Below are 25,528 nucleotides of genomic sequence, written 5' to 3' on the forward strand. Positions count from 1 at the left end.
CGGTAATGTCAAATAACAACAACCACGTTGTGGTGTTTTAATTATTACAGAGATGAAATTTTATATCTGACTGATAACTTTCGATTATATTTGTACCTTTGCCATAACATGGCACCCAGTAAATCTGAATAATTTTCGTTTTCGTAACTATATGTCGTAATGTGTACCCGCAAACTCGACACTACCCACCCCTTAGTTCCCCCCCTTAGTTCCCCTCCCCCCCCCCCCGCCCCCCCCCCCCCCGCCCCTCCTGCTCACTGCTCCTGGTGCTCTGCCGCGCCTCTACCACCACATTCCCCCAGCGCTACACCTTCACATCCTCTCTGGGGGAGGACTTTAATCGCCTTCCCTTACCTGACAATGAAATCCACCCTGATCTACACCTATCCCACATCCCCCGGTCGGGACACCCTTCCCCTCAACTGCTCTTCACTCTCGTCCTATGCCTTGGTCCTGTATCGCATTCCTCTTCTTCTCCTGAATTCCTCTTCTATCCATCCGCCCGCACAGACAACCTCTTAAGCCCTACCCCAACTGCTACATCCCTACGATACCCCTACTCTTGGCATTCTAGGCCCACTTATCACTAGCTTTTCACTACTTCTAATTTATGCTCTTGTCCCTGTCCTTTATCTTTTGTGAAATGTTCATTGCTGTTACATCTGTGCCAATCTTTTAATTCATCAACTACTCCGCCTTTTATATTTTAAATTATATACCTGAATCTATATCTTTTTATTAATGTCAGACATTCATTTGTTAATCTGCCATGCCCAATTTTATACTCTGTTTTAAACTTTTTGCTCTCATATGGTTGAAGAACAGTGACATTTATCCTTTGACAGCCCCATCCCCCTCCCCGCCCATATGGGATGGGGGGAATGAAGCGACAATATACGGGGTGTTTCAAAAAGAATATACATATTTATTAAACTTTAAGACATACGAATATGAAAATGTACACACATATTTACGAACCTCTCAAGTTCAGATTACTGATATTCAATATGTCCTCCATCAGCGACACGAATAATATCACATCGATACCAAAATGCCTCCCATACTCGGGTAAGCATGTCCTTCGTTACTGATGTTAAGACAGTACGGATCCAGTTTTTCAACTCTTCCAGGTTCTGTAGGAGTGGTGTTACATAAACGTTGTCTTTAACGAAACCCCACAGAAGAAGTCAGAGGGTGTTAAATCCTGTGACCGTGGGGCCTAGCTGAGACACGCTAAGTCGCCAGATCCTTGACGAACAATCCAACGGTTCGATAGAGTTTCATTCATATATTCAGTCACTTGGCGATTCCAGTGAGTGGGTGTCCCGTCTTGATGAGAAATGAAGTTGTCTTTGTGCAGCCTCGGAAACAACCAGTTTTGTAACAGAGCGAGATACTGCTGACCGTTAACCGTGTTTCCATCACGAAAGAATAGGTTGTAAATAGATGATCGGGATATCGCCCAAAACACATTGACTTTGGGCGAATCTCGTACATGTTCAATGGCTGCATGTGGGTCCTATAGGCTCCAAATTCGAACATTGTCTTTGTTTACCTGACCACTGACATGGAAAGTCGCTTCATCACTGAAATCGATGCGTTGTGCTCAAGTATTGTCATTGTCAATAGGATCAACAATCTCGTTACAAAATGCCTCACGTTTGCGTTTGCCATCAGGACGCAGAGCTTGTAACAGCTGTAACTTGTACGACTTCATAACCAACCAATGTCTCAAAACACGCCAAACTATTGTTTCAGGAAGTTGTAGCTCCCGACTGGCACGACGAGTTGATTTTGAACGACTACGTTGGAAAGCAGTTTGAATTCGTGCAACATTTTCTTCAGGAACACGCGAGCGGCCAGGACTCTTTCCTTTACATACACATCGTGTATCTAGAAACTGTCTATACCATCTGCGAACGTTCCACCCATTCGGAGGACCAATTTGCTACCTCAACCTGAAACGTCTTTGCACTGTAATCACGGAATTGCACTTGGCAAACTCGAGACCACAAAATGATTTCTGCTGCGGAGTAGCCGTTTTAAACATATGACGGTTACCAAGCAAAACAGAAAACAACTGACAACTAGCGGCTATTAATATAAATTATACTCTGTACTCGTTTCTCCAATAGCCGAGCCGAGACGCAGCGATCTATAGTTTGGACAAAATAATACTTCGTAGTGCGTTTATTCTTTTTCAAACAATATATATATATATATATATATATATATATATATATATATATATATATATATATATACTGCTGGAGATCTCCAGCAATATAAGCATGTACATCATGTACATGAATGTATAAACACCTGAGGATGGGCACAAGCCCGAAACCGGTCGTGTGACAAATAAATAACCTTTTATTGTGGCTGGTAGCATAAATTTTTCTACACCCTATAAAGGAACAGTCACGGAGTTCAACAGCATCCACTATGGATAAAATTCATTTGAGTAACGTTTTCCATGAAATTAAAATTCTTTCCTCTTGATCCATTAGATTTCGGATCTGCAACCGTTGAAATCTATTTCCACTTCCTTCGACACACTCGAAGGATGGCCGAAAGTTTTTCGGGCGAAATATCAGGTGAAGAATAGGGTATCAGCTGTTGCACGGTGAAAATCTATTGGTTAAGTCATTGCGCCGTGAAAAAGTGAGGATTCTTCACACTTATTTTTGTGGGAAATCTGATGATTTCCTGTATAATGCCAACAACTTGTTGTACAAGACTGAAGCCTAGTCACAGATCCATACATATTGTAGAACTGTATGTATGTAAGTATGTTCCACATCTCCTTCCAAAACCACTGGATCAATATCAACCAAACTTGGTACGCATATCACTTACCACCTAGAAAGAATCACTGTGGGGATGGGAGTGGGAAAGAAGCGTTACTCACGAAGCGCAAATAGACAGACAATATTCAGGCATATTTCAGAATGAGAGCACGTAATCACTTCCACCTAACTTTACAGAAAATTTGAAACCTTTAAAGGGACTTTACCTAGCTCTCATCCCCACAAAGTGATAAAAAGAAGAAAGTTTTCCTTGTTCGTTGTTGATACAGTACAACTACCTCATCGGCATGACCTTTTAATTTTTTACTTCTTTTACTAAAAATCTATTCCTTCCAAAATATTCTGCAGAAAGCGTCCACATATAACACTGGATGTACCTACAAAAATATATCTTCGTACAACACTTAGTTCGGGAGATATGATGCGATAACCATTGAGCTGTGCAAAAGCGAAACTGTAGAGCAAAATTCGGTAGGTATATGTGTGAAATATGTTAAGTATATGTGGCATGTGCACATGTGGGAAAAGCAGTGGGTGTAGAGTTCCTCCTAAGCCCGTGGATCGATTTCAACCAAACGTGGTATACATATTAATTAAAACTAAACTCCGCCCGAACAGGCTATGAAGACCCAACGATACCGACCGTCCGCCGTGTCATCCTCAGCCTACAGGCGTCACTGGATGCGATTGCTATCTGGAAAGAAGCACTGTGGGGGTAAGGACCAGCAACCTCCTATTGATGTGGAGCTGATAACACGAGAGGGAAAGGGAGGAAGAGGTGGACAGAGACAGAGGGGCAAGATGGAGATGACCTGACAGAGAGGGGGAGCAGGAGATGGACAGAGATATGGAGGAGGGGAAAGTGGACAGAGAGAGGAAAAGGGGGGAATGAATAATAAAAGGGAAGAAGAGGAAATGGGTAGAGAGGGAGTAGAGGAGGACAGGAACAGACAGAGGCGGGAAAGAGAGAGAAAGGGGAGGAAATCGACAGAGAGGGGGGGAGAGTAGAGGTGGACAGAGAGAAGTTTGAGGAGGAGGTGAGCAGAGAGACAGGAAGGAGAAGACACACAGAGGAAGAGGGGAAGGGGATGATGGGCAGAGAAAAGGAAAGAGAAGGTTATGGACAGAAATAGGTGAGGAGGAGGTGGACAGAGGGCGACGAAAGGAGTAAATGGACAGAAAGAGAGAGTACAGGGAGCTGTGAAACTTAAAGTAGAGGCGTTGAGGTAGAGATAGAGGGACAGTAGCAGATGAGCAGATGGGTAAGGAGCACATGAACAGAGGGAGGGAGGGAGGAGCAGATTGACAGAAGAGAGGTGAGGAACAGGTGGACAGAGAATGGAGGTGGAGCAGAGGAGGTGGACAGAGAGGATGGAGAAGGAGATGGACATAGTGGGGGTAAGAATAGATGGACAGAGTGTGGTGAAGGAGGAGATGGAATAAATTGGAGTAAATTTGTACCCAGGCAACATGAGGTACTCAGATAGTCATAAAGAAATAAATAAAAGTTTATATATATATATATATATATAAACTCATAAAAGTGCATCTTCATTCAGTTGTGAACGCTGTACCCAACAAATTTTGGATGCTTTCTCTAGATATAAGGTGCACTTGTTCCAAAACCCAATGTTCCTGGAGAAGGTAATTCTGGGAACATTAAACAGTCAGATTATTGGTCAGTTTTGTCTAGTGGTAGAGATAAACTTAGATTCGGTGAGCTGTGGAGGCACGATTCATAATCCGTCCTCACGGTTCCAAATCTCTCAGCAACTCTCACGAAATTACACAGAAGCTCTTTTGCGTACATTTCGGACTAGCACTCTTGAAGGAAGTGTGTTATCGAGAAATGGCTCATCCACAGTCTAGGGACTGATTCCACACTGCAATGGAGAGTGCGCTGTATGACGACTCATGACGGTCTGAAACTGTGTGCTGGATCTGGACCCGAACCAAAGACCCTATCTTTCACAGGAACTGCTATTACCAGCTGAACTATTCAGACAGGACTAACGACACGTCCTCATAGCTACAAACCTGCCAGTTCCTCTTTCCTTGACAATGTTACAGGCTCAACATGTAGTCCAACATAAACACTGCCTGTTGGAAAAAGCGAACTGCCTAGAAGGAGAGGTGGAATCTACTTGAAATTTCATAGGGTTGAGAGGGTATGTGATATTATCCCTGCGATTACAGAATCGAGAAAAATTTACAAAGAACTTCGGAGTATTTTATCGGTATGACGTTGGACCCTCTCTGGCTTATTAGACTGGGAAGAGTGTCATAAACCAGTTGTGATTTCTCCTGAGGGGATCTGGACCAGAAATGTTGCAACTGGTCTCTGGTATCTGGAAACTGGCATTGGGACAGAGCTGAACTCCAAGTTGGTCCCATACTTCTTGTAACATTCGTATGTCTGGGGATCTAGCTGATATCACGGTGACAGTTGATAAACACACGCACTTTGTGTGGATGAACATTGACCTGGTGAAAAATGGTTCCATGGTACTGTCGCACGAGAGGTAACACGTGAGGACGCAGGAATTCCTTGGCGTATCATTGTGCCGTCAGAGTTCCACCATTGACTGCCAGCCGTGACCTGAAGTCGTATCTAATAGCTCCGCACACAATGACGCCAGGAGTAACACTACTGTGGCTCTACAAAAGACTGGAAGAATCTCACCTCTCTCCGAGTCGTCCCATACTCGCCGCATATGGTCATCCAGAAGTGCAGAAGCGCTGTTCATCGCTAAACACAGTGCATCGCCATTCATCACCGTCCGTGCTTCCCGTTCACTGCACCATTCCAAATGTAGCAGTATGTGTTGTAGTGTTGAAAGCAGCCTACGCATGGGACGGTAGTTCCGTCTTCTGCTTGGCTCTGGTGCAGGATGACAGAATGTTGCAGGGAGTATGTTACTTCTTCTGAGATGGCTGGCCCAGATGTGAAAGGGTTCGACGTGTCTTGTGCTGTACTGGGCGATCGTCCTGTGTAGCGGAAGTAGGCCATCCCTGCCTCCCACAGGCACCGCACTCGCAGGATGGGGATCTCATAAAACAGACATGCAAGTGTTTGTGACACACGGTGGTAACGAGCGATGAAATGATTTTGTGTAAGCGAAACGGGAACCTTGTTGTTGCGCTGCAATTTACACAAAACTACTGCACAATGCTGTTGCGAACAATAGTGTTTGCTAACTAAGGTTGGCATCTAGCGGAAACGTCAGTACCGGCTGACTTCTGCAGGTACCTCGCTTACAGTACCCTCCGTGTGAAGTACTAAGTTACGCAGAGTATATAGTCGGTAGATTGTATGAGTACGTAGTTTTCTGGAACGACGTCAGTGGATACATGTTCCTCGTGTTTGTTCTCACGTCGGATTTGTTTATTTACCCAAACTTTTAACGACATATTCTGCAGTTAAATGTTGTACTTGTAGGCCGCCTGGCATTTCGTGTGTATTTGGGCGAATTACGTCATTCGGAAGTCGCGAAATTACGGAATGTCCATATGTTACGAGAGTATGTTGACTCGGTGATTAAAGAACATTCATAGCGGTTCTGATTCTGGTAGATAGTATGGTTCAAATGGCTCTAAGCACTATGGGACTTAGCATCTGAGATCATCAGTCCCCTAGACTTAGAACTACTTAAACCTAACTAACCTAAGGACATCACACACATCCATGCCCGAGGCAGGATTCGAACCTGCAACCGTAGCAGCACCGCTGTTCCAAACTCAAGCGCCTAGAACCCTTCGGCCACAGCCACCGGCAGATAGTATATAACACGGCATATTTATCTCTAGCCTTTCTGCGTGGTATGACCATATCGATGTTCCGGGACATTGGCTGTGTCGCTGGTTTTGCGTGGGGAAGACTACACAGAAATAAGGTGAGGGAACGATGTTCTTCTGTCAGACACTGACCTACCCTCTGTTAGCATATGGTATCTTGGGACTCATTGACTTTTGATAGTGTTTAGAAACACGTATATTTTTCCTTTGGACATTTGATCTAGTTACCAATTTTTCTGTTTGCGTTGAATTTTCAGTTCTATGTTTATTTAGCGGATGTCAAGTTGCATTTTCCGAACTGTGAGAATAAAAACCATGTAATTCAAGTACCGCTGAATCGTTGAATTATTAGCGTGTGAATTACGGAGAAATCCTAATAATTGGTGAGCCCTGAAATACGAAAGATCGCAAACAGTGACTTGTCATCACGACGTCAAAAGTGTTCAGAGGGAGACAGCTTTTACAACTGAAAGAGGATTCGCAATGTCAAACTAACGACCTTGAAACTAGAATCTTGGCACGAAAGGTGATGATGTTTCTGAGTGCGTAACGTGTTTACATCTCTCGCGATATGAGGTACTTCCAGCATTGTCGAACATGATCGGTTTGGTGCTCCAGGTGCTGTTGTGTGAGGAAGCGTGAAGATGCAGGAGCGTAGTAACCTCCAAATTGATCGACGTTTTCTGTGACATTACTCCTTCCCCAAGTGTGTCTTTACAGGGACGCATTAGCGCCTGACCGCGTCCAACAGCGTAGTTAGAGGAGCTCTTGGAACGAGAGAACATTCGACGAATGGACTGGCCTGCCTATTACCCCGACGAGCAGGTGTAGGATGCGTTGAGGAGAAGTATTGCAGTACGCCCACATGTACCAGCGGTCATCTAGCAGTTGTCAATCACGCTGGTGGAGGAATGGAACCTCCGGCCAACCTTGTGGCCAGCATGGGAGCCCATTGCAGAACATGCATTTCCGTCAATGGTGACAACACCCTCTATTAAGAACCAAATCCTGCTTTGTGTAATGTCCAGGAGACCGTCATGAATCGCGATGACTTCGATGTAATCATTGTCTTTGAATAAAAGTATCAGTTTTGTTCGTCTCATATCGTAATTCTTTCAGTTGCCTTCCGTACTGTACTATACTGTAGGAGGTATATACAGGGTGGTCCATTGATAGTGACCGCGCCAAATATCTCACGAAATAAGCATCAAACGAAAAAAGTACAAAGAATGAAACTCGTCTAGCCTGAAGGGGGAAACCAGATGGCGCTATGCTTGGCCCGCTAGATGGCGCTGCCACAGGTCAAACGGATATCAACTGCGGTTTTTTAAATAGGAACCCACATTTTTATTACATATTCGTGTAGTGCGTAAAGAAATATGAATGTTTTAGTTGGACCACTTTTTTCGCTTTGTGATAGATGGCGCTGTAATAGTCACAAACGTATAAATACGTGGTATCACGTAACATTCCGCCAGTGCGGACGGTATTTGCTTCGTGATACATTACCCGACTTAAATTGGACTATTTACCAATTGCGCAAAAGGTCGATGTCGTGTTGATGTATGGCTATTGTGATGAAAATGCCCAACAGGCATGTGCTATGTATGCTTCTCGGTATCCTGGACGACATCATCCAAGTGTCCGGACCGTTCGCCGGCTAGTTACGTTATTTAAGGAAACAGGAAGTGTCTAGCCACATGTGAAACGTCAACCACGACCAGCAACAAATGATGATGCCCAAGTAGGTGTTTTAGCTGCTGTCGCGACTAATCCGCACATCAGTAGCAGACAAACTGAGCGAGAATCGGGAATCTCTAAAACGTCGGTGTTGAGAACGCTACAGCAACATCGATTGCAGCCGTACCATATTTCTATGCACCAGGGATTGCATGGCGACGACTTTGAACGTCTTGTACAGTTCTGCCTCTGGGCACAAGAGAAATTACGGGTCGATGACAGATTTTTTGCACGCGTTCTATTTAGCGACGAAGCGTCATTCACCAACAGAGGTAACGTAAACCGGCATAATATGCACTATTGGGCAACGGAAAATCCACGATGGCTGTGACAAATGGAACATCAGCGACCTTGGCGGGTTAATGTATGGTGCGGCATTATGGGACCAAGGATAATTGGCCCCCATTTTATCGATGGCAGTCTAAATGGTGCAATGTATGCTGATTTCCTACGTAATGTTCTACCGATGTTACTACACCATGTTTCACTGCATGACAGAATGGCGATGTACCTCCAACATCATGGATGGCCGGCACATAGCTAGCGTGCGGTTGAAGCGGTTTTGAATACCATATTTCATGACAGGTGGATTGGTCGTCGAAGCACCATACCATGGCCTGCACGTTCACCGGATCTGACGTCCCCGGATTTCTTTCTGTGGGGAAAGTTGAAGGATATTTGCTATCGTGATCCACCGACAACGCCTGACAACATGCGTCAGCGCACTGTCAATGCATGTGCGAACATTACGGAAGGCGAACTACCCGCTGTTGAGAGGAATGTCGTTACACGTATTGCCAAATGCATTGAGGTTGACGAACATCATTTTGAGCATTTATTGCATTAATGTGGTATTTACAGATCATCACCCTGTAACAGCATGCGTTCTCAGAATTGATAAGTTCACAAAGGTACATGTATCACACTGGAACAACCGAAATAAAATGTTCAAACGTACCTATGTTCTGCATCTTAATTTAAAAATCCTACCTGTTACCAACTGTTCGTCTAAAATTGTGATCTATATGTTTATGACTATTACAGCGCCATCTATCACAAAGCGATAAAAGTGGTCCAACTAAAACATTCATATTTCTTTACGCACTACAAGAATATGTAATAAAAATGGGGGTTGCTATTTTTAAAAAAACGCAGTTGATATCCGTTTGACCTATTGCAGCGCCATCTAGCTGACCAACCATAGCGCCGTCTGGTTCAGATGGTTCAAATGGCTCTGAGCACTATGGGACTTAACTTCTGAGGTCATCAGTCCCCTAGAACTTAGAACTACTTAAACCTAACTAACCTAAGGACACCACACACTATAGTTGTCACAAGTCATAAACAAAAATGTAAGTGGCAGTAAGCTGCGTAATAGGTAATATAAAAGCCTGATGATGAATAAAATAAGTTCACATCAACGACAAGTGGCGCTGTGGATGGGAAATTTGGGAACTAATCTGGAACAGCTGTAGTGAGGCGAGCAGCATGCTAGTAGGGAACCTATCAACAAAAATGAAGTGCGAACCGTGTCAAGGCACTGGAACTAGGGACTGGAGTAAGTGGAGAGACAATTCTCAAGCGTTAGCTAATATTAAGTGTCGGAAAGTGATTATAGAGACACCTGTAAGCATCTACGAGGTCTTATTGTATTAATGGATTCAGTATTGTGTTGCTTACTGTTACTGTATTTTTGAGGACAACTGCTTTTTGCTTTATGCATCTTATTGTTAACACTCGCAAATTATTTTTATCTTCAAATTTTTTAAACTTTTCGTCCCTAATTTTAATATTCTTTCCTGACCTATTTACTGATGGCTTATTTTCCTGCACGGCCTGTCGAAGGAGGACACTAAGTGCCCGAAACCAGTTAAGGAAAAAATTTATTTTATGCAACTGGTTGCTGTTTATTTTGATATATTCAATTTCAGTTGCTGAGGATGGATAAAATACTAACCTATAGTAGTTATTTCTCTCTACGGTGAAAGTTTCATCCAACTTTGTTACTTGGCAGTGACACTTCTCGCGAAAGTAGCTTTCGTCTTTAAAGTTTTCACACCAATGTACATATATACATACATATCTACACGGCTGTATACCCAGATATCAAGAATTACTACCTTATTTACTCATCATCACTCACCCTAAGAAAACTAGTGACATGCAAGTGCAGCCGCGGCTATCAGCTAGTACAATATAAAATTCAATGTCGTAACAACATATTTCGTTGATTTTTTTAAAACATTTTTTTCACGCTTTACATTTTGGTTGGAAACAACCGTAAGTTGTTATAAACATTAAACTGAAGTTATTGCACGTTATACACCTTAGTAATGTGTTCTCACGTTGGGGGAAAATTCACTAAAATTGATCGAAACTGATAATAAAGCCATTGAGTTAAAGTTTTGAACTAAATCAAAACCAGGGCTAAATCTAAACAGTAATTTAATCTTTAGCATAACGTGTACAGTAAAAATTGTTTAGATTTATAATGGCATAATTCTCATGGCACCTATCCTCACAAACGTGGCAATGAATTCATTATTTTCCGAACGTTTCATCTGTCGTACATCTGCTCCGTCTTTACAACTGACTTTCCTCTAAAAAGTAATGTATATTTTGTAAATCAGGTCATGGTTTCGTTTTTGTTTTCGCGTAAATCTGTATGTCTGAAACTTAACATACTTTTCTGAACTAAATATTTCTCACTCACTTCCATGACTGACTGCCATCTCATGAACATATTCCCGACAAACTACCGACTGGAACAGCGACCAACATACTCAGGCAAAAGTACTTTGGTTTAGTCTGTAGTCACGATTTTTTATTTTACCTTATGGCTACCGGTTCACTTACTGACTACTATCCTCAAGACTTCCTGTGATCAAAGTAATCACAGTACAGAGTTAAAACATTAATGTGGGAACCATTTACATAATATTTTTTCTCTATAATGGCAAACGTATGGTATTAAGTGTAACATAAAAATATACCGTATGGTTAGAAATATTGTGAAAAGCTCGTAAGACTGTTGTAGCGTAGGTTGTGCAGGGAAATAGTTGTTAAGAAGAAAATTAGATACGTCGCCCCGTTTTCGATTTAATTCGCATTGAAGTTAGTCAGTCAAGTCGTTGTCCGGTCAAATTCAAGCAGCTTGCCAGAGACTGTGTCGCGAAGTGTGTCCTCCGTTGGATTTCCTCGAACAGAACAAACGTAGTTTTTGCTCGTCTGTCTCTTATTTTAACTGACAATGTGCATTTGAAGAGGTGGTGACTCACTGACCCATAGAAGTCTGTGCATTACCGCATTTTAGCGCATGCAACTGCATGAATTTGCGCTCGCAACGACCTGATTGGCTAATGTGAGAGTCAACTAACCGGCACAATATATCGAATTTTTTCTTAACAATTGTTTGTCAGCACAGCCCAGCGTGCAGTGCGTTACAAGCTTTTCAGACCGTTTCTGGCCACCCTGTATAGATGGCCCTTTACCCAAGACACGCGGACGTCACGCTCCCTTTCAAAGTAGGTGTGTTAGAATCTAAAATTTAATGCTGAGCTTTAATTAGATGCAAATTGTGGCCACCAGTGATAAAAGTAGGTCTAAGGTACGTAGTTTAATTGTTTCTTGTTTTCCATCTTAAGAAAGAGTTACACTATAAAAATATCTAAAGATTAAAAATAGCATAAAATATGAATTTATGCAATCGTATAATACTGTAATATTAAAAGATTAAAAACAAAATAGCAAATCTTGGTAGTCATGTTCTATAGTGATGTTTTATAATGATAGGTCTTATACTGATATAAACAGTATACAAACGTTGAATATATACATGGCTACTAAGAATTGCTATTTTGCTTTTAATGTTCTATTACAGTGGTGACAGATTAATTTTGTGTTATGTGATTTCGTAAATTCATAATGTATGCTATTTTTAATTTATAGATATTTATATACAATGTAATAGTCAGCCAGCTTGTTGCACACAATTGTTTTTTAAAAATACATTAACCAGGTTTTGATAGTTCTAAGACTATCTACATCAGAATGGTAAAAGTTACTTAGAAAAAGAAACATTTTCAACAATAAAACGAAGAACAGAATCACCACTCTGGGTGTTTCCATTAATGACCGAAATGATAAGAAAAATTTTATTTCTATACAATTTCTTGGACCTGTCTCTTACAGAATACAGCGTCTTCTGCAAAATAAATATGACTGCAAAGTAGTTTTTTTCCACCAATAATTCTCTAAAAAGTAATCTTATTCACAATTTGGATTGAACACAGTCTCATTTGCAAAAGTCAGGGGTTTGTAAAATCGTCTGTGACTCTTGTTCGGTCTATTACATTGGACAAACAGAGCGAGCTATATGTGTAAGATTTAGAGAACATCTTCTAGGAAAAAATGGTACTAATATTCATAATTCATCCTTTGCCGACCACTTGTTAATCACAGGGCCTAAACCGTAAGAAGTGCAAGATGTCAGTATCCTGCACTCCGAAAAAAAAGGTCTCTGACTTGACTCCTTGAAGAATTGGAAATTTTCAAACACCTCTCCTTAAAGACGGTTTTATTCTTAAAGAACAATTAGAGTTACCTAGTAAAAACTTCTTTCAAGGTTTAAAGCCATTACTTAGAATTACCTGATTTTCGAATTTTTCCTCACAGTAGCGTCGGGACTGTCGGTTTCCCTTATCCAACTATCACTGTCTGTTTTTTACTCTATTTAAAACTACCTGTAATAAGGCTAAATTACTATTTTTGGAAACTTTCATATTGCGTATTATGTGGGTACTATATGTTACTAGTGTATACCCACAGTTATATAATTTTGCTCTTAACGCAGATGTTTATAAGTTACCGTTTGGTTACTAGATGGCTATATTAATCCTCGTGTCCATCTCATGGCAGTGTCGGCTTACATGCCGTTTAGTCTGATGCCTCTTGCGCTGTGTATGTGCCGCTGTTAGCCGGCTACACTAGATAACTTATGCCGCCACTTGCATCCATGGTTTTATCATTCTGTGATAACTCTGTCTTTTCTATTGTGTTTTTATTTGTGACTCATGGAACACAAACATATCATTTGACGAGAGCACTGCTGCTGAAATTTTAAAGTTTTTATGTGTTTTCATGTAAGCATAGTTTTCTGGTTTTTGTTGAGATTGTTCACGTATGTATCTATTTTATGTATTTTATCAATACCTTATATATTTTTGTAGGTGACTTTTACCATTCTGATGAAGATAACTGAGAACTATCGAAACCTGGTTAATGTCTTTTTTAAAAAATTGTGTGCAACCGGTTGGCTGACCATTACATCCTATGTAATTGTATACACGGTTGCTGAGCTCACGGCCACAAAATGTTTGAAATAACAATATATATTTTTACTGTATGATTTTCCTTTAACGAGAAAAACTGAGAAACTCTGTACATAAGGGGCACTTTTATCACTGCTGGCCGCAATTTGCACCTTTTTTAAGTTTAGCAATAATTTCTAGTTTTAGTTCTTGAGACACCTGTCTGGGAAGTGGTTGTGACGACTGCGTGCCAAAGGTAAGGGCTCACCTGTGTATTAGAAGCTTGCTATTATGAAGCGAAAATGTTTCGTAACCCTTTTAACATCATTTTTTTTAAAAATGTGCTGTTATTATAACACAGGACAGCCTGAGGATGGCACTGCGTACCGAAACCAGTGGTCAGTATGCAAAATAAAATAAAATTGCGACTATAGACTAAAACAAGTAGTTTCTCGTTTCAAGAAGTATGGCTTTTTGCATGGCTTCTTTTGTCATATTTTAATCTTTTTTATATCGCAATTTTTACATCTTTACCTGTTAACAAAAAAAAAAAAAATTAAAAAAATTTAGTTTGTAAACTACCTATCTAGATAAGTATAACCCAAGAGCCGAATGTAGCACTGTGGTCGTTTAGCACTCCCATTGCTATTACTTGGGCTAGACACTAACGCAGCATACAATACAGAGAATAATATCAGCTATACCTAAACATGCTATAAAAATGCAATGCTGCTTACTTGAAAACTGAAGACAATACTCTAAAGCTAAATTCGTGTACCATAAAACTCACTAGGAACAGATAAGTTGATGTCGCTGTGAAAGAGACTGTGGTGTTTTTCCACCATAGTTCTCACTGCAGCGGCTGGGTGCCATCACTAGCGGGAGATTTCAGAAGCGGCTCTTGTCCAATACTATCCGCTGTCCTGTGCTAACCGACCTACCCCTGACTCCTATCGATAAAGACACAGGAAGTCGTTGAATGGTTGAGTACTGAAAGGAAAGTGACGCGTTAAGAAAAGCGATACCCTCTTATGATGACAGACTACACGTTATCTTATCAAAAGTATTCAGACACCTGCCAGTGGACATCAATACGGAGTGAGTCCACCCTACGCCTTTGTGACGACTTGACATCTGCCGGGGACATTTTCAATGAGGTGCCTGATTCGTCTGTGGAGGAATGGCAGCCCATTCTTCCTCAAGAGCCGAAATCAAAGAGGGTGGTGATTTTGGACACCAGAATCTGCAGCGAAGTTGGCATTCTCGCTCATCTCAAAAGTGTTCCACTACGTTCAGGTCGGGACTTGGAGCGGGCCATTCCATTATCTGAATGTTATTGTTCTTAAACCATTGTTTCACAGATGCTGCTTTATGACAGGGTTGCATTTTCACGCTGATAAAAACAAAGATCGTCTCCGAACCGTTCCAGTACTGTACGCTATACATAATGGCTTAAAATGTGTTCACGTCATTCCACATTTAGTGTTTTTTTTAACCTAGTTAAGGGTACGACACACAAACCGCGAGAAACAACCCCATATGACACTACTTCCTTTGTACTTCACTCGTTGGCACTACACATGATGGCAGGTAACATTTCTCCAGCATTCGACAAACCCCAAACCCGTCCATACGATTTCAGTGAAGTATAGCCTGATTCATCACCTTTAATCACGTATTTCCACTCATCTAACAACAAGTGGCGTCGCTCTTCACAACACCTCAAGGTTCGATCAGCATTGACTGGAGAAGTTTGTGGCTTCTGGAGAGCTACTCGATCACTCTACCTCATTCTTCCTACGCACATTGTGCTAGTTGGACCGCCGATAGCACTTTAACGCTCGCAGACGATTCATTTCGCTGAATTCGTGCGGTTATTTACTACGGTCTCTGTTCGTCAGTACATGAGGTCTGTCTAGTCTCGGTTCAGTTGTGGTTGTTCCTTGGCATTTCCATTCACAGTCATCACCGGCATCCGGTAGGGGTACCTTGAGAAGAGCTGAAATGTCTGTGGTGACATCCTGTGACTAGGACTCTCCTGTGAGACCCAGTCGTCTGATACCACTTCTCTTCTAACAACACATTAATCGCCGCCTCCTTTTATACTGGTGGATCGCTTTCTCGTAAGATCTAGTGTTGAAATCCGTATTGCATGGGGGTTTCCGCATACTTACGACCAGATAATGTACGCAGAATGTCCCAAAAAACCGCTAAAGCTTAGTATGTTGTGCGGTGAGGCACACTGATGGGTTTTCAAGAAGGAACCCACATCTCGAAACGCACGGCTTTGGGCACAGGAGAGGGTGCAAGTCTGAGATAGGTGTACATTCCACTTTACGTCAATAAACACAACATGAGTACCATACCGGGTTGTCCACACTACAAACGGGCGTCGAACTTCATACCCCTATACCAATGTAGAGTCTACATCGGCAGTGCTGAGCCTCGCGCATATAAGCCAATACGTGCGGCTGTCTTTGAAGTATTTCAATCTCTCCGTGGACCCGAGCAATAAGGTCCTTTACAGACGTTGCAAGTGTGCCATACACCATACCCTTCATGCTACCCATCAGCAAATGTTCGAGAGGTGTCAGATCCGGCCACTGTGTTGGCCATGGAATTGGTCCACCTCTGCCAATCCATCAATTGGGATACGCGGCACTGAGGTGATTTCGCACGCTGACATCAGAGTATGCTGGAGCTTCATCGTGTTGCAGCCACATGTCCATCCGAACATCCAGTAGCGTAGGTGAAACATTTCTAATGTTGTCAGTAGATATGGCTCAATGATATGGTTACCAGTTATCACACCACAGATGTTAATACCGACCCAGCGTTGGTGATTTTGTATCAGTTGCGCACGCGACTTTTCGTCCGCCCAAACATTTAACTTGTGCAAGTTTAATATTCCATCTCTAGCAAATGTGAATTCATCCGTAAAGAGTACCAGACTCGGGAATTCTGGGTGGATTTTGCGTTGCAGTAAATACTACTGCGAAAACTGTACCTGTCGTGGGTAGTCCTCCTCCCGTAATGCCTGGACTCTGCCGAGTGCTGGTGGCTGCGACCTCTCCGAACATTGTTAGCATGTCCACTCCCCAACCTAGTGTTGAAACCGAGCGTGGACGATCTGCAATACGTTTCGGGACCTACCAGAGGACAAATAGTAGAGTAGAGATAGAATTTACATGTACCAGGCACAAAGTGCTGCTACTTTACTGTACATTGGACACAATTTAGGCAGAAAATACCTACGTGCAATTTTCAGGGTTCTCTGAGGCGTCTCTCGATAGCCACGAACGTGGAATGATGTGGGGCAAACCTCAGAGCAGGCTAAAGCCATCGCCACACTGGCCGTGCATCTGAACGTTGAGCGTTGAGCGTGCCGAGTTTCTGACGTCATAGCGTGGAACAGCACGTTCGGGAGTCATTCCGAACATGCAGAGCAATATCTAGGAAGTCAGATATTCTCAGCATGCGTCTGAGCGTTGACCAATCAGATGGCACAACGCCACCTACGTTACACGCACGCCATCTCCCTTCAGCTCACAGCTGTGAGGCGCCATTTTGGCATTCAGTTCAAGCCTATACGTATATATGCCATTTCTGAGCACCAGCAAATTGAGAATCACTCGAAAACCCGTTCTTAACTGTGTGATTCATTGCAATAAAATAGTGAGAAACGTCATATTCGTGGCAAAAGAATTATTGTCATTTGAAGGTTCCGTCATACTGAGGATCCACCAAAAATTCATTGTTCTTGGTACAATTTATTATAATTACATTTCAGGTAGTAACATAGCTACGATTAAAGCATTTAGCATGTTGTAAGATGTTAGAATTGGCCACAGTCAAATTTTATCAATCTAGCGTAGTGAGTAGCGTCACTGATCCACGACTAGATGGGTGGTTCATGTGTCGCGAAGTTTAAATATTTTTTTTCCTAACATTCGCGTGTTTAATAGGTTCTGATGCTTAATTGTTAGTTTAATGTAAGTATATACTACAAATCTGATGTTAGGTAAATATAAGTTCACCTTTTTTTGATGAGTAAGTTTGTTCGATCGGCTTAAACTACAGGACAGCTTGCGCTACTTTTATAAAGATATTTTGCTCCTTCTATCTTTTACGCTTCGTAATTCCATGTTGCAAAGATTCTGCTACTGGGTAGGAACAGTGATTAAGTAAGAATGACCTTAGGGTTTTACCAAAATGTGGGAAAGATAAAGTAGCGTTTATCTTATGTGGAGAACTATTGCAAATTTGTGTTGCACTGTTTGTAACGGAACTTTTATAAGACCATGGTACTTTCCTTTTAGTCTGAAGATATGTACATCGATATTGAAGTTTTTGTGTATATTACATATTGAACAACGTTACTAGGATATGGACAATGGAGGAAACGTGCGTTTTAATAGAGCTAACGTGGGAATTTTACGCTCGCCCGTTGAGTAAACAGTGTAATTTTCGAATAGAAACATCCCATAGCTGCCGCTGGAGTGCTTCGCGATCACGTATACCACGTTGGAGCCCACATACCGTGTGCACGAGTCGCATCGTTCCTGAGCGTTCAGCGGCACGTTGAACTTGGCACGCTCAACGTTGACATTAGACAGAGCGGTCCGTGTTGAGGAATGTTATTAGGCTCTGATCGTCCATACACAGTACACAGATAGCTAAATGGTTGCATACCTTCCGTATTGAGGCACGAAAACGAAAAGGAACAAACCGCCACAAGCGTTCGTTCTCAGACTTCGACGCCCTCCAGTTCCTAAAGCGTTCGTTTCCGGTTATGGTTCCTTCTTGAAAATCGATCACCTCACCCACCCCGCACAACACACTAATCGTTGTTTGCGCTTTTTTTTTTTAACACACTGTATTTATCTGATTGATACTGGTGGTGTTGGCCCCACGATGCCAAGAGTGAAGGTGTTGGCCCCACGATGTATGTGGCTCCGTATTGTGCCGCTCGATGCATCGTAGTGGCTATGAGGGGTTCTAATCCAGCCACGTGCATTTAGGTATCGTACCTCCCCTACTGAAGGTGTTGGCCCCACGATGTCTGTGCCTCCGTGATGTGCCGTTCGATGCATCGCTAATGCAGCCACGTGCATTTAGGTATCATTGCTCCCCTACTCAAGGTGCTGGCCCCACGATGTCTGTGGCTCCGTGATGAGCCGTTCGATGCATCGTAGTGGCTATGATGGGTTCTAATCCAACCACATGCATTTAGGTATCGTTGCTCCCCTACTGAAAATGTTGGCCTCACGATGTCTGTGGCTCCGTGATGTGCCGTTCAATGCATCGTAGTGGCTATGAGGTGTTCTAATCCAGCCACGTGCATTTAGGTATCGTTGCTCCCCTACTGAAGGTGTTGGCCCCACGATGTCTGTGCCTCCGTGATGTACCGTTTGATGCATCGTTAATCCAGCCAGGTGCATTTAGGTATCGTTGCTCCCCTACTGGAGGTGATGGCCCCACAATGTCTGTGCCTCCGTGATGAGTCGTTCGATGCATCGTAGTGGCTATGAGGGGTTCTAATCCAGCCACGTGCATTTAGGTCTCGTTGCTCCCCTACTGAAGCTGTTGGCCCCACGATGTCTGTGCCTACGTGATGAGCCGTTCGATGCATTGTAGTGGCCATGAGGGGTTCTAATCCAGCCACGTGCATTTAGGTATCGTTGCTCCCCTACTGAAGGTGTTGGCCCCACGATGTCTGTGCCTCCGTGATGAGCCGTTCGATGCATCGTAGTGGCCGTGAGGGGTTCTAATCCAGCCACGTGCATTTAGGTCTCGTTGCTCCCCTGCTGAACGTGTTGGCCCCACGATGTCTGTGCCTCCGTGATGAGCCGTTCGATGCATCGTAGTGGCCATGAGGGGTTCTAATCCAGCCACATGCATTTAGGTATCGTTGCTCCCCTACAGAAGGTGTTGGCCCCACGATGTCTGTGCCTCCGTGATGTACCGTTTGATGCATCGTTAATCCAGCCACGTGCATTTAGGTATCGTTGCTCCCCTACTGAAGGTGTTGGCCCCATGATGTCTGTGGCTCCGTGATGAGTCGTTTGATGCATCGTAGTGGCTATGAGGGGTTCTAATCCAGCCACGTGCATTTAGGTTTCGTTGCTCCCCTACTGAAGGTGTTGGCCCCACGATGTCTGTGCCTCTGTGATGTGCCGTTCGATGCTTCGTAGTGGCCATCAGGGGTTCTAATCCAGCCACGTGCATTTAGGTCTCGTTGCTCCCCTACTGAAGGTGTTGGCCCCACGATGCCTGTGCCTCCGTGATGAGCCGTTCGATGCATCGTAGTGGCCATGAGGGGTTCTAACCCAGCCACGTGCATTTAGGTCTCGTTGCTCCCCTACTGAAGGTATTGGCCCCACAATGTCTGTGCCTCCGTGATGAGCCGTTTGATGCATCGTAGTGGCCATGAGGGGTTCTAATCCAGCCACATGCATTTAGGTGTCGTTGCTCCCCTACTGAAGATGTTGGCCCCACGATGTCTGTGGCTCCGTGATGTGCCGTTCGATGCATCGTAGTGGCTATGAGGTGCTCTAATCCAGCCACGTGCTTTAGGTATCATTGTTCCCCTACTTAAGGTGTTGGCCCCACGATGTCAGTGCCTCCGTGATGTACCGTTCGATGCATCGTTAATCCAGCCACGTGCATCTAGGTATCGTTGCTCCCCTACTGAAGGTGTTGGCCCCACGATGACTGTGGCTCCGTGATGTACCGTTCAATGCATCGTAGTGGCTATGAGGGGTTCTAATCCAGCCACGTGCATTTAGGATTCGTTGTTCCCCTACTGAAGGTTTTGGCCCCACTATGTCTGTGCCTCCGTGATGTACCGTTCGATGCACTGCTAATGCAGCCACGTGCATTTAGGTCTCGTTGCTCCCCTACTGAATGTGTTGGCCCCACGATGTCTGTGCCTCCGTGATGTACCGTTTGATGCATCGTTAATCCAGCCAGGTGCATTTAGGTATCGTTGCTCCCCTACTGGAGGTGATGGCCCCACAATGTCTGTGCCTCCGTGATGAGTCGTTCGATGCATCGTAGTGGCTATGAGGGGTTCTAATCCAGCCACGTGCATTTAGGTCTCGTTGCTCCCCTACTGAAGCTGTTGGCCCCACGATGTCTGTGCCTCCGTGATGAGCCGTTCGATGCATTGTAGTGGCCATGAGGGGTTCTAATCCAGCCACGTGCATTTAGGTATCGTTGCTCCCCTACTGAAGGTGTTGGCCCCACGATGTCTGTGCCTCCATGATGAGCCGTTCGATGCATCGTAGTGGCCGTGAGGGGTTCTAATCCAGCCACGTGCATTTAGGTCTCGTTGCTCCCCTGCTGAAGGTGTTGGCCCCACGATGTCTGTGCCTCCGTGATGTACCGTTTGATGCATCGTTAATCCAGCCACGTGCATTTAGGAATCGTTGCTCCCCTACTGAAGGTGTTGGCCCCATGATGTCTGTGGCTCCGTGATGAGTCGTTTGATGCATGGTAGTGGCTATGAGGGGTTCTAATCCAGCCACGTGCATTTAGGTATCGTTGCTCCCCTACTGAAGGTGTTGGCCCCACGATGCCTGTGCCTCCGTGATGAGCCGTTCGATGCATCGTAGTGGCCATGAGGGGTTCTAACCCAGCCACGTGCATTTAGGTCTCGTTGCTCCCCTACTGAAGGTATTGGCCCCACAATGTCTGTGGCTCCGTGATGAGCCGTTTGATGCATCGTAGTGGCCATGAGGGGTTCTAATCCAGCCACATGCATTTAGGTGTCGTTGCTCCCCTACTGAAGATGTTGGCCCCACGATGTCTGTGGCTCCGTGATGTGCCGTTCGATGCATCGTAGTGGCTATGAGGTGTTCTAATCCAGCCACGTGCTTTAGGTATCATTGTTCCCCTACTTAAGGTGTTGGCCCCACGATGTCTGTGCCTCCGTGATGTACCGTTCGATGCATCGTTAATCCAGCCACGTGCATCTAGGTATCGTTGCTCCCCTACTGAAGGTGTTGGCCCCACGATGACTGTGGCTCCGTGATGTACCGTTCGATGCATCGTAGTGGCTATGAGGGGTTCTAATCCAGCCACGTGCATTTAGGATTCGTTGTTCCCCTACTGAAGGTTTTGGCCCCACTATGTCTGTGCCTCCGTGATGTACCGTTCGATGCATTGCTAATGCAGCCACGTGCATTTAGGTCTCGTTGCTCCCCTACTGAAGGTGTTGGCCCCACGATGTCTGTGCCTCCGTGATGTACCGTTTGATGCATCGTTAATCCAGCCAGGTGCATTTAGGTATCGTTGCTCCCCTACTGGAGGTGATGGCCCCACAATGTCTGTGCCTCCGTGATGAGTCGTTCGATGCATCGTAGTGGCTATGAGGGGTTCTAATCCAGCCACGTGCATTTAGGTCTCGTTGCTCCCCTACTGAAGCTGTTGGCCCCACGATGTCTGTGCCTCCGTGATGAGCCGTTCGATGCATTGTAGTGGCCATGAGGGGTTCTAATCCAGCCACGTGCATTTAGGTATCGTTGCTCCCCTACTGAAGGTGTTGGCCCCACGATGTCTGTGCCTCCATGATGAGCCGTTCGATGCATCGTAGTGGCCGTGAGGGGTTCTAATCCAGCCACGTGCATTTAGGTCTCGTTGCTCCCCTGCTGAAGGTGTTGGCCCCACGATGTCTGTGCCTCCGTGATGTACCGTTTGATGCATCGTTAATCCAGCCACGTGCATTTAGGTATCGTTGCTCCCCTACTGAAGGTGTTGGCCCCATGATGTCTGTGGCTCCGTGATGAGTCGTTTGATGCATCGTAGTGGCTATGAGGGGTTGTAATCCAGCCACGTGCATTTAGGTATCGTTGCTCCCCTTCTGAAGGTGTTGGCCCCACGATGTCTGTGCCTTTGTGATGTGCCGTTCGATGCTTCGTAGTGGCCATCAGGGGTTCTAATCCAGCCACGTGCATTTAGGTCTCGTTGCTCCCCTACTGAAGGTGTTGGCCCCACGATGCCTGTGCCTCCGTGATGAGCCGTTCGATGCATCGTAGTGGCCATGAGGGGTTCTAACCCAGCCACGTGCATTTAGGTCTCGTTGCTCCCCTACTGAAGGTATTGGCCCCACAATGTCTGTGCCTCCGTGATGAGCCGTTTGATGCATCGTAGTGGCCATGAGGGGTTCTAATCCAGCCACATGCATTTAGGTGTCGTTGCTCCCCTACTGAAGATGTTGGCCCCACGATGTCTGTGGCTCCGTGATGTGCCGTTCGATGCATCGTAGTGGCTATGAGGTGTTCTAATCCAGCCACGTGCTTTAGGTATCATTGTTCCCCTACTTAAGGTGTTGGCCCCACGATGTCAGTGCCTCCGTGATGTACCGTTCGATGCATCGTTAATCCAGCCACGTGCATCTAGGTATCGTTGCTCCCCTACTGAAAGTGTTGGCCCCACGATGTCTGTGGCTCCGTGATGTACCGTTCGATGCATCGTAGTGGCTATGAGGGGTTCTAATCCAGCCACGTGCATTTAGGATTCGTTGTTCCCCTACTGAAGGTTTTGGCCCCACTATGTCTGTGCCTCCGTGATGTACCGTTCGATGCATTGCTAATGCAGCCACGTGCATTTAGGTCTCGTTGCTCCCCTACTGAAGGTGTTGGCCCCACGATGTCTGTGCCTCCGTGATGTACCGTTTGATGCATCGTTAATCCAGCCAGGTGCATTTAGGTATCGTTGCTCCCCTACTGGAGGTGATGGCCCCACAATGTCTGTGCCTCCGTGATGAGTCGTTCGATGCATCGTAGTGGCTATGAGGGGTTCTAATCCAGCCACGTGCATTTAGGTCTCGTTGCTCCCCTACTGAAGCTGTTGGCCCCACGATGTCTGTGCCTCCGTGATGAGCCGTTCAATGCATTGTAGCGGCCATGAGGGGTTCTAATCCAGCCACGTGCATTTAGGTATCGTTGCTCCCCTACTGAAGGTGTTGCCCCACGATGTCTGTGCCTCCGTGATGAGCCGTTCGATGCATCGTAGTGGCCGTGAGGGGTTCTAATCCAGCCACGTGCATTTAGGTCTCGTTGCTCCCCTGCTGAAGCTGTTGGCCCCACGATGTCTGTGCCTCCGTGATGAGCCATTCGATGCATCGTAGTGGCCATGAGGGGTTCTAATCCAGCCACGTGCATTTAGGTATCGTTGCTCCCCTACTGAAGGTGTTGGCCCCACGATGTCTGTGCCTCCGTGATGTACCGTTCGATGCATCGTTAATCCAGCCACGTGCATTTAGGTGTCGTTGCTCCCCTACTGAAGGTGTTGGCCCCATGATGTCTGTGGCTCCGTGATGAGTCGTTTGATGCATCGTAGTGGCTATGAGGGGTTCTAATCCAGCCACGTGCATTTAGGTCTCGTTGCTCCCCTACTGAAGGTGTTGGCCCCACGATGCCTGTGCCTCCGTGATGAGCCGTTCGATGCATCGTAGTGGCCATGAGGGGTTCTAACCCAGCCACGTGCATTTAGGTCTCGTTGCTCCCCTACTGAAGGTGTTGGCCCCACAATGTCTGTGCCTCCGTGATGAGCCGTTTGATGCATCGTAGTGGCCATGAGGGGTTCTAATCCAGCCACATGCATTTAGGTGTCGTTGCTCCCCTACTGAAGATGTTGGCCCCACGATGTCTGTGGCTCCGTGATGTGCCGTTCGATGCATGGTAGTGGCTATGAGGTGTTCTAATCCAGCCACGTGCTTTAGGTATCATTGTTCCCCTACTTAAGGTGTTGGCCCCACGATGTCTGTGCCTCCGTGATGTACCGTTCGATGCATCGTTAATCCAGCCACGTGCATCTAGGTATCGTTGCTCCCCTACTGAAGGTGTTGGTCCCACGATGTCTGTGGCTCCGTGATGTACCGTTCGATGCATCGTAGTGGCTATGAGGGGTTCTAATCCAGCCACATGCATTTAGGTGTCGTTGCTCCCCTACTGAAGATGTTGGCCCCACGATGTCTGTGGCTCCGTGATGTGCCGTTCGATGCATCGTAGTGGCTATGAGGGGCTCTAATCCAGCCACGTGCATTTAGGTATCGTTGCTCCCTTAAACAGATTTCGGGTGAGTGCTGAGATGGTCTCTTTGCATAACGCACGGCACATCTCTTCCGAGCGCCATCTCCAAGACGCGGAGCCCCGTGCTGTGTCTGTGCGGCCGCCCTGGACGGAACCCGGGGCCGGCGCGCAGGCTGCGGGCCGCCCGTGTGACCTTTGCCGGGCAGGAATTCCTGGCGTCGCGGTAAACTGCACGGCTTTGCATATAATGACAGGCCGGGCGGCGCGTGCCCCGCGCCGCGCGCGCCGTAACCAAACATAACAATACCCGACACCTGTGCGTGCGCCGTAAGCCTTTATCTGCTTTTTATTATTCACAAGACGGCGGCCCGCCCCTCGCCCTGCGTCGGCGGCTGAGGCGGAGGCCGTTCTTTGGCGGGATCCCACTCGCTGGAGGTCGCGAGCGCCATAGGGGATCGCCGGGTCTGCCTTCGCGTTGCGGCGGCGATGGGGACCGCCGTGTCGCTGGAACGGATTTGAACGATGTGCTCGGATGCAGTCTTTCGCCCCTAGTGTTCACTCTATAAATCGAAGAAGCAAAAACATTCGAGAGTGGGAATAAAAATCAGAGTGGAAGGATATCAATGGTAAGATTCTGATCTGATCCATTGAAAATGGTTCGTGAAAACCTGCGACTGTGGAAACAATGCCTTAGTATACGAATAACTTTACTGGTAATAGTAATTCTTTTCCTTCATTTCTATTCTACGTGAATTGTTTTGGGAATTGTTTCCCATTTTCAAGCCGTCGAATCTACAGGCGCTGTAAACGTTGGTTTGACTTTCTTCGTCCTGCCTTG

This window comes from Schistocerca piceifrons, chromosome 6 (genome assembly GCF_021461385.2).
Source record: "Schistocerca piceifrons isolate TAMUIC-IGC-003096 chromosome 6, iqSchPice1.1, whole genome shotgun sequence".
Lineage (NCBI taxonomy): Eukaryota > Metazoa > Arthropoda > Insecta > Orthoptera > Acrididae > Schistocerca > Schistocerca piceifrons.